Source organism: Ambystoma mexicanum, chromosome 7q (genome assembly GCF_040938575.1).
Source record: "Ambystoma mexicanum isolate Mex_15411 chromosome 7q, UKY_AmexF1_1, whole genome shotgun sequence".
NCBI classification, from domain to species: Eukaryota; Metazoa; Chordata; class Amphibia; order Caudata; family Ambystomatidae; genus Ambystoma; species Ambystoma mexicanum.
Window position 1 is genome coordinate 93,324,436 of NC_090941.1, and position 16,063 is coordinate 93,340,498.

Genomic DNA, 16,063 nt, shown 5'->3' on the forward strand with positions numbered 1-16,063 from the left:
GCCATGGTGGTTGGCGGACTTACCGCCCCATTCCGAGGTTGGCAGGGCGCTAAGTCCCCATTAACCCATTTACTCTTCCCCATTCCCATTTTTGCCCCATAGGGCATAATGGGAGTGGGGAAGGCGTTAATTACGCCACCGTAAATTACGGTGGCGTAATTAACAACAAGGTCCCTTAGCGCCATGGATTTTAACACCTGCTAAAAGCAGGTGTTAAATCCTCCATGGCGCTAAGGGACCTCGGAATCAGGCGGTAAGGGTCGGCGCTGTTTACGCCGCCGTAAACCCCTTACCGCCTGGGTCCTAATGAGGCCCATTGTCAGGTTTCTTGCCCAGTTTATTCCAACAATAAACATGACTGTCTTACCAGTTATGGACTTATTCATTACGGGCCTGGTTAGTACAGCTGTGGAGAGCAATGCACTTTATATAAGGCTAAATTGGATCTATGGGCCTCATTAGGACCCAGGCGGTAAGGGGTTTACGGCGGCGTAAACAGCGCCGACCCTTACCGCCTGATTCCGAGGTCCCTTAGTGCCATGGAGGATTTAACACCTGCTTTTAGCAGGTGTTAAAATCCATGGCGCTAAGGGACCTTGTTGTTAATTACGCCACCGTAATTTACGGTGGCGTAATTAACGCCTTCCCCACTCCCATTATGCCCTATGGGGCAAAAATGGGATGGGGAAGGGTAAATGGGTTAATGGGGACTTACCGCCCCGCCAACCTCGGAATGGGGCGGTAAGTCCGCCAACCACCATGGCGTAAACGTAGTTTACGCCATGGTGGTAAAGGTACGACCCAGGCGGTAACTTACCGCCTGGGTCGTAATGAGGCCCTATGTCTTTCGTTCACAAAAGCGTGATGGCTTATTTTTTCTGTCTGTTGTTTGCTCCCCAAATTGCCCACTCTCTTGCTCCTTCTGGGTGAGTACACCCTACCCTCCCATTTACTCCCCCCTGCACATCCATACTTAACCCCAGCAGCCCTCTGTTTTTTCAAAATGCCTTTCCTGACCAAATGCTATTTTCGGTTTTAAGGGGGTTTGCTCATTGCTAACTATTTTCAGGAAATAGCCGCAGACCCATTTAAAACGGGCATATCCAAGTTACACTTTCCTTCACTCGCTTGGCCATCTTCCTCTATCATGGCTGCATCCGAGTAAATACAATTAAAACGATATGTTGGGGATAAATCCTTGGAAATGGATGTCATGATCAGGAAATCCCTGCAATGTTTCTGCATTGTCAGCCCAGGCCATGCTGCTACAGGCTTTACTTTATGATATGATTTAGCCTCCAATGGCTTCAAGTGGCCCCTGCCAACCAAATGGCAAAATTATTTAAAGTCATTGGGCCTCATTAGGACCCAGGCGGTAAGGGGTTTACGGTGGCGTAAACAGCGCCGACCCTTACCGCCTGATTCCGAGGTCCCTTAGCGCCATGGAGGATTTAACACCTGCTTTTAGCAGGTGTTAAAATCCATGGCGCTAAAGGACCTTGTTGTTAATTACGCCACCGTAATTTACGGTGGCGTAATTAACGCCTTCCCCACTCCCATTATGCCCTATGGGGCAAAAATGGGAATGGGGAAGGGTAAATGGGTTAATGGGGACTTACCGCCCCGCCAACCTCGGAATGGGGCGGTAAGTCCGCCAACCACCATGGCGTAAACGTAGTTTACGCCATGGTGGTAAAGGTACGACCCAGGCGGTAACTTACCGCCTGGGTCGTAATGAGGCCCATTGAAGGTGAAGTGACACTTTCCACCATCAGATTTAGCTCTTGAGATCATCTGCACTTAATCATAATCTGCATGAGCTACCCTTGTCGTTTTCTGTCTGTGCTTAAGATTGGTGATATTCAGATATGCCACTGCAAAAAGCTCCATCTCAGTCAACACTTGATTCATCAGGCACTGTAATCTCCTAAGGGCACTCCTCATGCTAAAGGGCATGATTTTCTACTCGAAGAATCCAAGGACATAGGTAAAGGGTCATCAGACGGGGCTGATGCTTCTGTGTTTGGTTTAAGGATGAAAGTGAAGACCCTTGCATTATGCACACGGCTGCCTGACCCATGGGAACACACTATCTGCAAATCTTGTTCGGAAACTCGTTTTATTCACAATACCTTAGATGTTGTCGCTGCAAGTCTCTTTTGGGGAAATGCTTCCCATAGTTGAAAGCAGAGGACAGATTTTTATTGATGTGTAGGGAAATGCGCACCTGTGTGGACTGTGCCTGAGTTTTTCTTTTTTTAAAGAAAAGGTAAATGTGGGGACAGGTGCATCAATACCAGTGAAATAGAAGTAAATATTGTGCTACGTGGTTTACTTGAAATATTTCATTGTTTTTCAGTGCACTGAAATGCACTGAATATGTTCAATTTTGTGGCATGTGTTTGTAAAAATGAAACTGACTCGGGCACGCTGTGAAAGGTACATGAAGGGTCTTATTGTTATGTGTCCTTGAATACAGCGCACTAAGAATTTGAAGGAGTAAATGTGTCAAAAATCCACAAAGAAATGATAAGACATTAAAAGCCGATGTTTGAAAGTCCAGTTTCTATTTCGGAAAACTGTGTTTTGAAGCGGTTGATTCTCCGGTACATTGGAAGAATGGACTCGCAGAAAGCAATTTAAGCAAGGTTTAAATAATATTTATTGAAGTGTGGATTGCAAGTGTACTGTGTGCCATATGATGAACGTCCTGAAGGATGAATGTTCAATTTGAGGCAAAGATTAGACATTGTACGTGTGAATTGTCACTGAAATTTATAGGCAAAATAAGAATGAACGTATTTAACTGTAAAGTGGTTACTGAAATCTGTTTTTGACTTCTTCATTTTATATAGTTATTTAATCCCAATGTGTGCATGCCATGGGTACAGCCTACTGGCCGATTGCTTTTTCAACAGTATTTGGACAGCAATTATTAACAGATATGGAATAACGATCATCTGGGATGACAGCCAAGCAAGAATTTGTCCTTTCGCGGTTGCAGTAACAAGGAGCAACCTGGGAGCGTATAGGTTCTAGAAACATGCTCATGCTCATCCAGAACAGGACTGCGAGACTTGTCCTTGGCCTCAAGCCCAGGGACCGTATCTCTCCAGGACTGAAATCTCTACACTGGCTCCCAGTGGCTGCAAGGATTAAGTTCAAAACCCTCTGCATTGTCCACAAGGCCTTCTGGGGCCTGGGGCCTTGGGCCTAAATACCTTCAACTCTCTCTTCCTAAATATCTTCCTTCTAGAGCTCTTCGCTCATCTGCCTCCAACTCCCTCAGGGTCAGCCGCTTCTCCAAGCAACACGCTGGGGGTGGATCTCTCTCCGTGGCAGGGTCCTCCCTCTCGAACAGCCTTCCTGCCTCCCTGAAACTTGAGGAGAACCATCTCCGGTTCCGGAAGCACCTCAACACCTTCCTCTTTGCTTCTGCTTTCTCTCCCCCTCTTCCCTGCTAAATTCCTGACTGAAACTGCACTGAATCTGCAACTGGGCCACTCTCACTGATCTCGGTCCTTGGCCCAGTCACTCTCCCCTTGCACTGCCTCCCTGGCAACCCCTGAACTGCGGGACTGTCCCTGTATCCCTACAGCCCCCCTTCCCAGCACTTGTCTGCACTTACCTTGCACTTGCCACCAGCTGTCCCTTATTATTTATCTTGTTATTCTACTAACCCTGTACTGCACTTTCCCCTCTCCCTTTCCCTTGCACTTTTCCCTTCCCCTCTACCCAGGCACTTGCGCGATCTGAATGACAGCTGACCTAGTAGGATCGTTGTCTGTCTTCCCTTTGTTCCCCCCTCCCTGCCTCGTCACGCCTTGAAAGACTTGTGTATAGGCGCGTTACAAATGCCATATCATATATCATATCATATCATATCATGCAGATGTCAATTTTCAATTTCATAGCACTAATTTCTCCTCTGTAATGGCGCACCATGTGCGCACATTATTCGTTGCTCATGGAAGATAATTTTTGGTAAAGAATGCAAAGACGAATTAAATGAATCGATGATCGGATTTGGCATTAGAAGATGACCATTAACAGTTTTACTAAAAATGAGAATGATACAAAGTTTGCTAGATATGAACTGTATTTGAGAAAGTTAACCAAGTACTCGTGGACTTAATTGAATGTTTCTTTCGATGTGTGAAAATGAAAAATACTTTTTAGGGTCCCGAGTATTGTTGTTTTCTTCAAAATAAAATGTTTCTATCATTTTTATAAAAAGAAAGAAAAGTTTAGCATTTGTTGTAGATGTCTGTGCTTAAGTTCATCATTTTGCGGTAGATAACTTTATGATGTTTAATGATGACAGGGTATGTTTGGCGATGCTGCCCACCAACGTCATTGAAATAGGAAGAGCTTATTTTAAACATATAGTCATGTTAGCGTTATGGGTGGGCCAATGTAATCAGTGTTGCGAGGGCTTTTGAAGTTAGGGTGATAGAATTTTATTGAATCTATCTACTTTATTGAGAAATGTACAGTAGATGGAGTCTATAAGATTCTGTTTTTTAGTGCTATTTTCTAACTGTGAAAGGTGGTTCATAAAGGAACATTTGTTTTATTTTTTGTTCTTTTTTTTTGCACAGGAGGAATATGAGAAAAGAGGCACCGACCACAAATGTGAAGTGGCAGGTGGACAGGGGAGTGTAACATCTAAGGTAGGGGCAGTGTTTCTCATGCTCTTTGATTACAGCTTCAAAAACACTTCAAAATTGCTCCCCCCTCATCTCAAAAACTGCTGAGCGTATTATCCAAAACTGTATGGTGTGCTTACAGCATAATGTGGGGAAGGGTACATCGACACCGAGGGGTAGTTTTGGTCCCCCCTCTGTGCCTTTTGTAGTGATTAATTTCGACTACATCGAGATGGAGCGCTGCTATAACTACAAATATGTCTTGGTAGTCATTTGTGCCTTTAGCAAGTGGGTTGAAGCCTTCCCTGTGAAAGATGCCACAGCAATGACAACGGCGAAAACCATGCTTAAGGAATATTATCCTAGGTTTGGTTTACCAAGGGTCATCTGGTCGGATAATGGTCCACATTTTATCGCTGCTGTTATCCTGCAAGCATGCGCGGGATTGCAGATCGATAAACGGTTCCATTCAGCTAGACACGCTCAGAGTGGTGTGTTGCAGTATATACAGAGTACTGTTGTCTTTGAAAGATATGGATCAACAGCATCTTTTATCGCTTGCACGTAGCTGATGGGATTTTGTGTCCCACAGATGTAGACTGTGTGGTTATAGTGCTGATTGAGGAAGATGAGGTGGAGTGGAGGAAGACAGCCTACTACTTGCTAAGAAAGGAACAGCCTTTCTGAGAGCATTGCAGGGGTTTGTTTGGGTGTGGCAGCACATGGAGGTGGTCCCGTAGGAGTACTGTCAAGGTAGTACACGACTAAGTAAAACTAAGTGAACTAAGTAAAATGTTGCACTCAGTGCATTTGACTTTGGTAGCTTTAGCCCTTGGTACATTCCCAACAATGGTAAAGAATTGCCACACCCATGATTCTCTCTTGGTGCTAGAGGTAGGCACTTCCTTTACCTTATCTTCTTGGTCCTCTTCATTGTCTTTGGAATTATGGTGTTTTTTTTGTTGTGTGGGTGCTGCAGCTGGTGATGGTGGCTCTTTGGGCGGAGGGATGGCAACAGCTGATGGGATTTTTAAGATACATTGCAGTTTTGCTAATATTCCTCCAAGTATGTGCTGTGTACTAGATTGTAAATGGATAATTAATAAGAATAGGTGTAGGAGCTGTGCAAGGGTACATTTTGAGCTTGGGAAATCCTAGAAAAGTGCAGTTCTGAGCCATCCACAAAGCATGGACTCGATCAGGAAGTTGTAGATGGCTTCGCAAACACGTAATCAGACCGCGCGCAAGCGTGCAGTCATGTGACAATGTCCGGAAGGTTTGCAATGACGTTAGATGTTCATGAACGTCGACGGATGCAAAAAACAGTTGAAAAAGTTGCGAAAAGTGAAGAGAAGTGGTAAAAATTATACTTGAAGGTGGGACATGGCAGAGTTTTAAGGTGAAACTTTGTAAATTGGACAACAATGTTGCTATATTGGGGTACGTATGATTGTAGGAAATTAGCATGCACTGGTAAAAACCCATGAAATTCACTGAACAAACGTTGTTAAAGGGACGTTATGGTTAAGTTGCACTAATAAAAACCTATGAAATTCAATGAAAAAACTTTATTAAAGGGACATTATGGTTACAAGTAAAACCAAAAATCTCAGCAATTTGACAGTTATGGTAAGATAAACAACCAGAACTCGCGCCACCACCGTGCACTGCTAAGACTAACACCCAGCACATGAAAGATTACATCATAAATGCGTCAGCAGACCCTTTTCCCTATTCGCTCCACAGACAGGACTCTGATTGGTCCGGTGGACTGAGTCATGTCCGCAGACATCTAACCCGCCCGTTGATTGGCTGTAGGGAAGCGTGATGTGCCTCATATTTTTGGGAAAACGCCCCACATGTTGTATCTGCAAATATTTGTGGATAGCACAGCGCCAAACGGGGCTGGAAAACATGTTTGGGGGCATCTGGTGTTGGGTAGAGGGGCTGGAAAGGGTGTGGGAGTGAAAGATGGTTCATTTGATGTATTTGTTTAGGTGGAATTAGACTGTGTTGTGTCTGCCGTGTCCGCAGACACTGCAGCAGTTTGCGGGTACGTCCTCCGGTGAGCAGCTCATGTGGTGACTGCAGGCAGGCTTTATTAGGGTGGGGAGTGGAATGTAGATGATGCGACGGACGAAAATGCCGATGCTAGTTATGGCGTGGCGCAGTGATCATATAGACCACTGTGCTCGCTTTCCCTGGCCTGCATTACCCTTTCGAACCCCCCACACCACTTACCTTTATGGGGGCACACTTCTGTGTGTGCCGCCTGCAACCTACTATCCCTGCGGCGTCAGTCCCTCCCACTAACGTGGGTTAGAGCTGATGCCGCAGTGTGCTTTTCTTTTTTCTTTTTCTTACATGTCCCCCGTTTAACAAAATGGTAAGCGGGGGACACCCCCGCAACTCCCGACTCCTGTTACGGTGCCCAAGTAGAGCGGGGGACGCCCCCGCAACCCCTGCTCTGCTTGGGCGCAGTACATGTAGCCCTCATTTTGTGCACCTCCTAAGTCACAGTGACTGGGGGGGGCGCACAAATGAGGGCGACATTTTGGTACTATTCCACTTATTGCACCCAAGAGTCTGCCGAATGGTTGAAAGTACTGCAATAGTATGTGTACAGAAGTGTACAGGGTGTGTGGCAGCTGGCTTATTGGACTGTCCTGAGGGTTGTGGCCACTGGGCAGATTGAATTGAATTGATATTTTATTCATAACGCACCCATAGAGAGGTGTTTCAGAGCACGACAATACAAGGGAGGGTAACACGGGAGAAAAAAAAACAACAATCTTACTAGACCCAGTGACATTGAGACATTGAGTCTGGTCAAAATGCATCCTGGCACACTTAAAGCAAATAGAATTCTGTAAAAAAAATCCCAGAATCATGGACATCAAGTACAATAATCCCAATCTTCAAAAGTGGGTCAAGAGAAAATCCTACTAATTACAGACCAATAACCCTATTGGATGTAATTGGGAAAATGTATGCCAAAGTTCTGCAAAAGAAACTGACTGAATGGACAACTACAATAAACATCATTGACCCCAGACAAACGGGATTTACAAAGGGCACAGGAACAGATCTCAACTTGTTCATCCTATCATTGATGAAATTGAATACAATAAAGTCAAAAGAAAAACTCTACCTCGCATTCATAGATCTGAGGCAAGCATTTGATGTAGTCAATCGCAATAAGCTGTGGGGTAAACTAAAAACATGGCAGTGCCCAGATTCAATGTTACAACCAATAATGCCACTACATAAGAACACCACAACAAGAGTAAGATTAAACACCCAAGGTGCACTGTCGAAGGAAATAAAAACTAATAGAGGTGTCAAGCAGGGATGCCCGTTCGCAGCCACGCTCTTTAAACTATATATTGCCAACCTCCCAAAAGAACTGAAACAGATAAATCATCACCCCCCAAGTTTAAATAACACAGAGGTCTCAACAATATGCTATGCAGACGACTTGGTGCTTCTAAACCAAACAGAAATTGGACTACAAAATCTATTAGACGGTCTACACATTTACATGGACAACACGACCTAATAATAAACACCCAAAAATCTAAAATCATAAAAATTGGTGGGGAAAAAAGAGTTACAGCAAAAGACTTTAAATGGAGAATAGGTTCCCAGACATTGGATACTGTGAAAGAAATGTGTTACCTGGGAATACTGTTCAATCCCTCGGTCTCGGAAGAAAACTAGAAAAGAGATCGTATGACAAAGGTAAAAGTGCTATGTTCACAAGCTAAAATCATAAATGCCCACTTTGGGAAATTTTCGTTGATACCAGCAAGGATGTTTTACATCCAAAAAGGTACGTCCATATTAACCTTTGGAGGGGAAGCTGGCCTGAATTTAAGCTGGAAGATATGGGACTCACTAGAAAGTACATTTTGGAAATCACTACTAAATCTTCCAAGATCTCTGCCAATTTCGGGCAATAAGAGCGGAGCTGGGTCTCACATCATTGCACTCGGTCATTTGTTGGAAATCAATACTACTACTGAAAAAGATCTTGGTAAAATAAGTGGTGATTGGTTACAACATTCTGATAAGAAATGTAATAGGTAAAAGTGGGGAACTACTGAACAAATGGAAGGAAATATGTTGCACCTACTTAGAAGACATTGATTCAAACACAACTGAATTAATAGAAAACCCCGAAAGAGTAAAAAGAAAACTAAAAGATTCTGACTGGATAAAAACAAGAAAAACTAAACTAAACTATCATATGAATCAACCACAAACGTAGAGAAAGTCAGAAAAGAGATACCTCACCAGATTATCTACGACACTTCCCAAGTAAATTTCACAGATTCAAACTTCTCCAGATTCAAATGGACGTGTTACCAACGAATGGCTACTTACACACTAGAGGACAGCGTGGAGTGAATAATGGAGCGTGCCGTTTTTGCAACAAAAGAGACACTATTGGGTCAGTAAAACATCTTCTCCTAGAATGTGAGGCAGTCTCTATAGAAAGGGGCAAAGTTGTTTCTAATCAATTAAGGCTTTTTAAAACAAGATCATTAGAGGACTGGTGGAACAAATTCCTGCACGGAAACAACATAAGACTAACATGTGCAGGAATAAACTTCATTGAGAAAATACTGGGAGATTCCAACAGATATGAAAACACAAAGGAACAGACTCAAGGACTCATTGGTTAATGTCAATAAGAAAAATGTATGTCTTTTGTGATTTTACTAGGGAAAAGAATTGGACTGGAAGGATTTTGTGTACAAAGTTTTATTGATTTAAACTGAATCATGATAAAAAAATAAATAAATAAATAAAGAAAGTAAACATTGAGAATGTGCAAGTGCAGGGGAGAGGGAAAAAGGGGAAACATGCATGGAAGGGGGAGAAGTGGAAAGTACAGAGCAAAGGAATACAGATAAATAATAAATAAATAAATAATAACAAGCAAACAACAGTGGTAGTGCAGCCATCAGGTGGCAAGTGCTTGGTTTGAGGCAAGAGACAGGGAGAGTCTGGTAAGTGCATAGCGAAAAAGGGGGCGTCTGTATGGTTACAGATACAGGCCCCAGTGCAAGGGTTTGCCAGAAGGCAGTGCAGGTGGGTGGCAAGGTGAGCGGGTACATGGGCACGGAAGTCAGAAGAAAGGCCAGGAGCATTGTTCCAAGAAAAAGCAGAATCAGCAGGGGAGAAGAGGGGCAAAGGCAGAAGCAAAGAGGAAGGCCTTGAGGTGCTTTGCGAACCGGAGATGGGTTTCCTCAAGTTTCAAGGTGGCAGGGAGGCTCTTCCAGAGGGAGGCCACATCAGACGACAAAGATCTTCCCCCAGCTCACTTCTTTGAGAAACAACTGACCCTGAAGGAGTAAGAGGTAGAGGAGCAAAGACCTCGAGAGGGAAGGTATTTACGAAGGGACAGCTGAAGGTTTATTGGACCCAGGCCCCAGAAAGCCTTGTGGACAATGCAAAGGATTTTGAATGTAATCCTTGCAGCCACTGAAAGCCAGTGGAGAGATTTTGGGGCTGGAGAGATGCGATCCAAGGGCTTGAGGCCAAGGACAAGTCTCACAGTCCTGTTCTGGATAAGTTGCAAAGGGCAGAGACTAGAAGCAGGTAGATTTAGAGAGAGGCTGTTACAATAGTCCAATCTAGAGAGAACCAGGGTTTGAAAGACAGTGAGCTTCTGGGGGAAGGAGACAAAAGGCAGAATACCTCGGAGGTGGTGCAGTAGGAAGTTTGACTTCTTAGAGACTTCAGAGATGTGGGCAGAGAAGGAAAGCGTGGAGTCAAAGATGACCCCGAGGTTCTTAGCCTCGCAGGTAGTGGTTGGAGGAGGGCCAAAGGAGGCCAGCCGAGAGTGAGAGGAAAGGAGGGTGAGGGTGTCCTGATGAGGAGGATCTTTGTCTTGCTAGCATTCAGGCAGAGATCGCTGACGGCACAACAATCCTGAATGGCAGGCAATCAGAGATGAGAGGAGGTGGCTGAGGGAAGCCTGAAAATGAGTTGAGTGTCGTCAGCATAGCACAGAAAGTGGGAGCAGAAAATAGCGATGTGATGAGCAAGAGTTGCCAGGTATTGGTTAAAAAGCCTGGGTGAGAGGTTAGACCCCTGGGGAACACCACAGGTAGACGGGGAGATAGATGAAAGGAAGGACCCAAGTTGGACCTGGGAGGGTCGATCAGAGAGGAAAGAGGTCAGCCAGGCTAGAGCCTGATCGGTGATGCCCAGGTTGTCACAGAGATGGTTGAACAGGATGGTATGGTTGACCATGTCGAAGGCAGAAGAGAGATCAAGGACAGAGGGGATATTAGAGTCAAGGTTGGAGAGCAGATCTTCACGGATGTCCAGGAGACCAGTTTCCATGCTTCTGTCAGCTCTAAAGCCAGATTGATGGTCGTGGAGGCAACCAACAGAATCAGAGTGAAGGTTAACCTGTGAAATGACCAGTTTTTCAATTTCAAGGAGTTTGCCCAGAAAGGGGGTGATAGAAATTGGGCGATAGTGAGCTGGCCAAGAAGGGGCAGCTGTGGGGGTTTTGAGAAGAGGGTGCACGAGAGAGTGCTTCAGGGGTGAAGGGAAGACTCCTGGGGCCAAGGAGAGTTTGCAGAAATCAGGCAGGCCGGGTGCAAGGGTGTCTATATGGTCTATGATGGTTTTGGAAAAGCAAGGAAAAACCTGTTTTGATGAGGCTTTCCTAGATCAAACTTTTCTAGAGACCCTGTCTGGGGAGAAAAGAGGAAAGGACGAGAAGGAGGGAGGGGAGTGGCTGTAGGAGCACTGGAGTTCACAGAAGGGAGAGAGGGGAAAGTTAGAGGGGATCAGAGGGTAGACAGGATATTCTGGGTTTGAGTGGGAGGAAAAGGCTGTGCAAAGGGCCTGGGAAGTGACAGGAGAGGTAGAGACTGCAGCAGGGTTGGCAGATCCTTGCAGATTTAAAAGAGTTCAGCCAAGTTGTTAGATGCCGCAGAGACACATGCTTGGATGTGGGCTCTCTCCTTAGCGTGGAAAGAGAGTCGGCATTGCCTTTGGAGCAGGTGACATGCCAGTTTGTCAGATGATGAACAAGAGGCTCTCCATTTCCTCTCAGCCCCTTTTATGTTTAAGTGAATCAAGGTCAGAGTCAAACCAGGAATTGTATTTAGCTTTGGACTTCAAGCAGATTCTCATGACAGGGTGAGGGACATCAAGAGCAACAGAGATCATGGAGTAGAGCAAAGACAGGGATGTCTCAGGATGTAAGTCAGCCAGAGGTGGAGCGGAGGATAGAAGGTGGAGGTGAAAGCTGCAACTGACATATGCTTTATGGACGGATATCTGAGAAGGTAGGTGGCAGTGTTGGGGTAGGGTTGGCCTGGGGGGAAGAGAGGGAGATTTGAGAGGAGAGGAGAGGAGGGAGGGATCGCTCCAGGAGAGAGGAGTGGTGAGAGGGATGGAGAGGGATGGAGAGGGGCATGCCAGAGGATATCAATACATCAGGTTTATGTTTATGCTTTGAGACATATATAGCGCACCAGGTACCCAAAGGCTTAAGGGCGCTAAACAAACAAACATCAAACAAGACAAAAGCAGGCCGCAAAAGCCGGCCAAATAGCAGGTCAAAAAGGAGCAGAACAGGCGAAACATGATTGTAAATCACGGAGAGGTTAGGAAAAAAGGACTGTTTTCAGATTTTTCATGAAAACCTCTGTTGATGTAATATCTCTCATGGAGGGCAGTAAGTACTCCATGCCTGTGGATCTGCAGATGCAAAGGCAGCATCCCTAGACTTCTTGGTCTTTCAACGGGGGATGATAAGAAGATTGGAGTCATCTGATCTAAGAGTTCCTGTGGTCTGCTTTCGGGTGATGACTTCTTTCAGATAAGCTGGCATTTGTCCCTGCACACATTTATGGGTGATCAGGAGCAGCCTAAAGGAAACCCTGGCCTGAATGGGAAGTCAATGTAGACTTCTTCTTGCCTCCGACACATGGTCTCTTTTCGTGAGGCATTTAACAACTCTTACCGCTCCATTTTGAATAACCTGGAGACTGTGAAAGTCTGATAGAGGCAGGCCACCAAAAGGCTGCAACAATAATCGATTTTGGAGCCTATAATTGCCCGTGCCAATGTCTCTGAAATGTTTTCAGATATGAATGGTCTGAGGCAAAGGAACAGTTTAATAAAATATGAGGCTGAAGAGATCAAGCTGTTGACCTGGGCTTTCATATTCAGATTTCTTTCGAAGTAGATGCCCAAGGTCTTCACCTTGCTCATGACATTGATGATGCAGTTATCTATATTAAAATTCTTGTATCTAGGTTCCAGTTTCTCGAGTTTATTCTCTGACCCAACTAATAGAAGCTCAGTTTTAAAGCTATTGATGGCTAAACCATTAGCCACCATCCAGAGCTGAATCATTTGATATATTGTATTGATAAGTTTCTCATCCTCCAGGTATGATCCTGATATGGGTATAACACACTGAGTGTTGTCAGTGTCATTTGCAAATGTGATCCCTTCATTTTCCAACATCTGAAAAAAATGGGATCATGAAGATTTTATAAACGCAGGGTGACACACAGGCTCCCTATGGGACACCATACAGAAGAGTGCTGGGTTTCGCTTCTGCACAGTCACTAGCTACCCTAACTTGCTTCCCCTTCAAGAAGGAGGTAGTCCAGTCGGTTGCGGCCTCGGAGAACTTAGCATAATTCTTCAACCTGGTGGACAGGATGGAATGGTCCACCAGGTCAAAAGCTGCCGATAGATCAAGAATCATGAGAAGGGATATGTGACCACTATCCATGCTCTGTAAGAGGTGGGACTTTAAACCCAACAAGGCGGTCTCAGTTCCATGATTCATTCTGAAGCCTGATTGATAATCATGGAAGATATGATTCTGTTCTAAAAAAAAGCTGAGATTTGATTGTAGGCTACTTAATCCAGGATCTTTAACAGAAATGTAGTGTTTGTAATGGGTCTATAATTCGATGCACTCTGGGGACAGAGATTAGGTTTCTTCAGAAGTGGGGTAATCCACACATTTTTAATGGTGTCTGGAACCCTATTAAGGGCAAGAGAGGAATTGACAAATTTAGTCAATGAGGGGATAAGAATAGGAGAGCATTCCTTTATTATAATAGATGAACATGGGTAACCTTTACAGCTCGTACTCTTAAGCTTTAACTGTAGCCAGTTCTTTTTCCGAAATTGGCTGGAAACAAAAAGTGGGTTGATCATTATCATTAGTAACCGGACAATGTAGGTTAGCCTCCAAAACTTGTTTTGGCATGACAAGTTTTTTTTCTCCTTGATTATCTCTCTAATTTTTACCAATTTATTAGACATGGCCTGCTGAATTTCCGTACACCACGACTCATTTTTAAGAATAACATCTTGAGTGGGGCGAGGTGTGTGTGATTGCTCCTTTAAGATTTTAAAGAGCTCTCTGCTCAGATTTGGCTTTCACTATTCTTGTGTTAAGTGATTCTTTTTTGGCAGTGAATATAGCCAATTTATACTCTGCTGATGCCTTTTTATAGACTGTGAGACTAGGCGGTTCTCTCAATTGATGGCAGGCATAAAAAGTTTAATTTTTTTTTACTTAAGTTCCCCAAGGTCCTCATTAAACCAAGGATTGCGCACCATGGGTGATAAAATGTTACTTTTAACAGGCGCAAACTTCTGTGTAGCTACGTCTGAAGAGTTCATGAAAGTGGTTGAAATTACTTCTAGGTTATCTATGGTGCAAACTTTGCTGTTGAGGGAAGACGCACAATCAGTGAGGTTCGCAAGATTCAACTTTTTGCGATTTCTAACCTCTACTGACTGCTTGGGCAGGATAGCTTTACTCTTGAAGTAATCAATCTGTATTTGAAAACATATGTAGAAGTGATCAGACCATGGACAGGCTTCGACCTCTATGTCAATAAGGGTCAAATTAAGGGCGGACACCCAATACAGTGTGTGTCCCTTAATATGGGTCGGGACTCTAATATGATGAGAAAAGCCCAGTGAGTCCAGGGTATTCTCCATAACTTTTGCAATAGCATCTGTAGCACACCCCAGCCATAGATTAATATCTCAGAGTAAAATAAATGTGGTATTTGGTTTCAGAAGAGATAATAAAAGGATGTTCAAAGTAGCAGGAAAGGTTGAATAAGCTTAGGGAGCTCTATATAATAAAAGAATGTTGAGTATAGTTTCCAACTGATAGCTAATTTGACCAGAAGTTCTGAGACTGGTTTGCTCTCAATCTTGCTTTCCCAAGATTTAAACTTTGACCTAATGATGAGGGCTACACCCCCCCTCGATTCAGTATTCTGTCCTGCCTTATCATATGGCCTTCTGGGATAGCTAACTCCAGTACAGGATCAGCTGCCTCATGCCGCCATGAGTGCGTAAGGGCACACATATCCCGTTTCAATTCCTGAATAATGGCTGCTACTTCTGTGGCATGTTTGGGTAGGGACAGAGTGTTTACCAACATATATTTTAAGGTGCAATAAGGTTTGATGATTTTAGCAGGAATATGACTGACAATACAAGTGGGTATTGGTTCAATGGTGATTGGGAAGGGTAGAGAGTCCATTGTTTGAGAAATTTGGTTGTGTGAAACTTCTGATACCTTTTCTATCATATGGGCTTTGGGCGCGTCCGCACAGAACAGCGTGGCATTGGCAGTGGGCTGGAGGTCAGATGTATCCACTTGAGTGTCTATCTTGGGGCAGACTCGTAAATAGTCGCAATATGATGATAGGTTCCTCTTGTCCCCTCATATATGCGGGAGGTGACTTGCCATCAAATTATAAGAGGCAATATCAGGTAGTGGAAGGTTTGGGCTGTCTGACTCAGAGGGGACGCGTAACGAACATATTGCATACAGTCTTTCTCTAGCCAATTGTATGGCATGCAGAACCTCTGTGATGCCCATAATGCTTTCTTACCTAGAGAGACAGAGGTTGGCCTGACTCCTGACTCACGGAACGAACCGGAAACAAACCGGCTCCTACGTGTCAGCGCTTACGCACCTCTGTGAGAATAAGTATTGCCGCGAACTACAGCCTTGCTGGGGACTGTAGTTCTATAAAATGTCTTTGGCTTAATGAGCTGGTAAGGCAGGCGTTTGCAGTCAAAGGACACAGTGAAGCAGAGTAGTTTCTTCCAAGTTAATTGAGAAGCTAAAATCACAAAGTGCATACAACTACTAAGAAACAACTACTAAGAATATTCCTAGAAACATAATTCAAAGCTAAAATTGACGGTAAACTATTTTCATTTTTAAACAAATAGCTAGCTACAAAATAACGGTGCAGACACGGTCTGGCACGTACTAACAAAATAAATGTTAGTGTGTGTTCTGCAGAGTGGGTCGGGCCAGAGGGGAGGATAGAAAGGGAGAGGGAATCACAGAGGTCAGAAAAGAGCACAGGCGATGAACA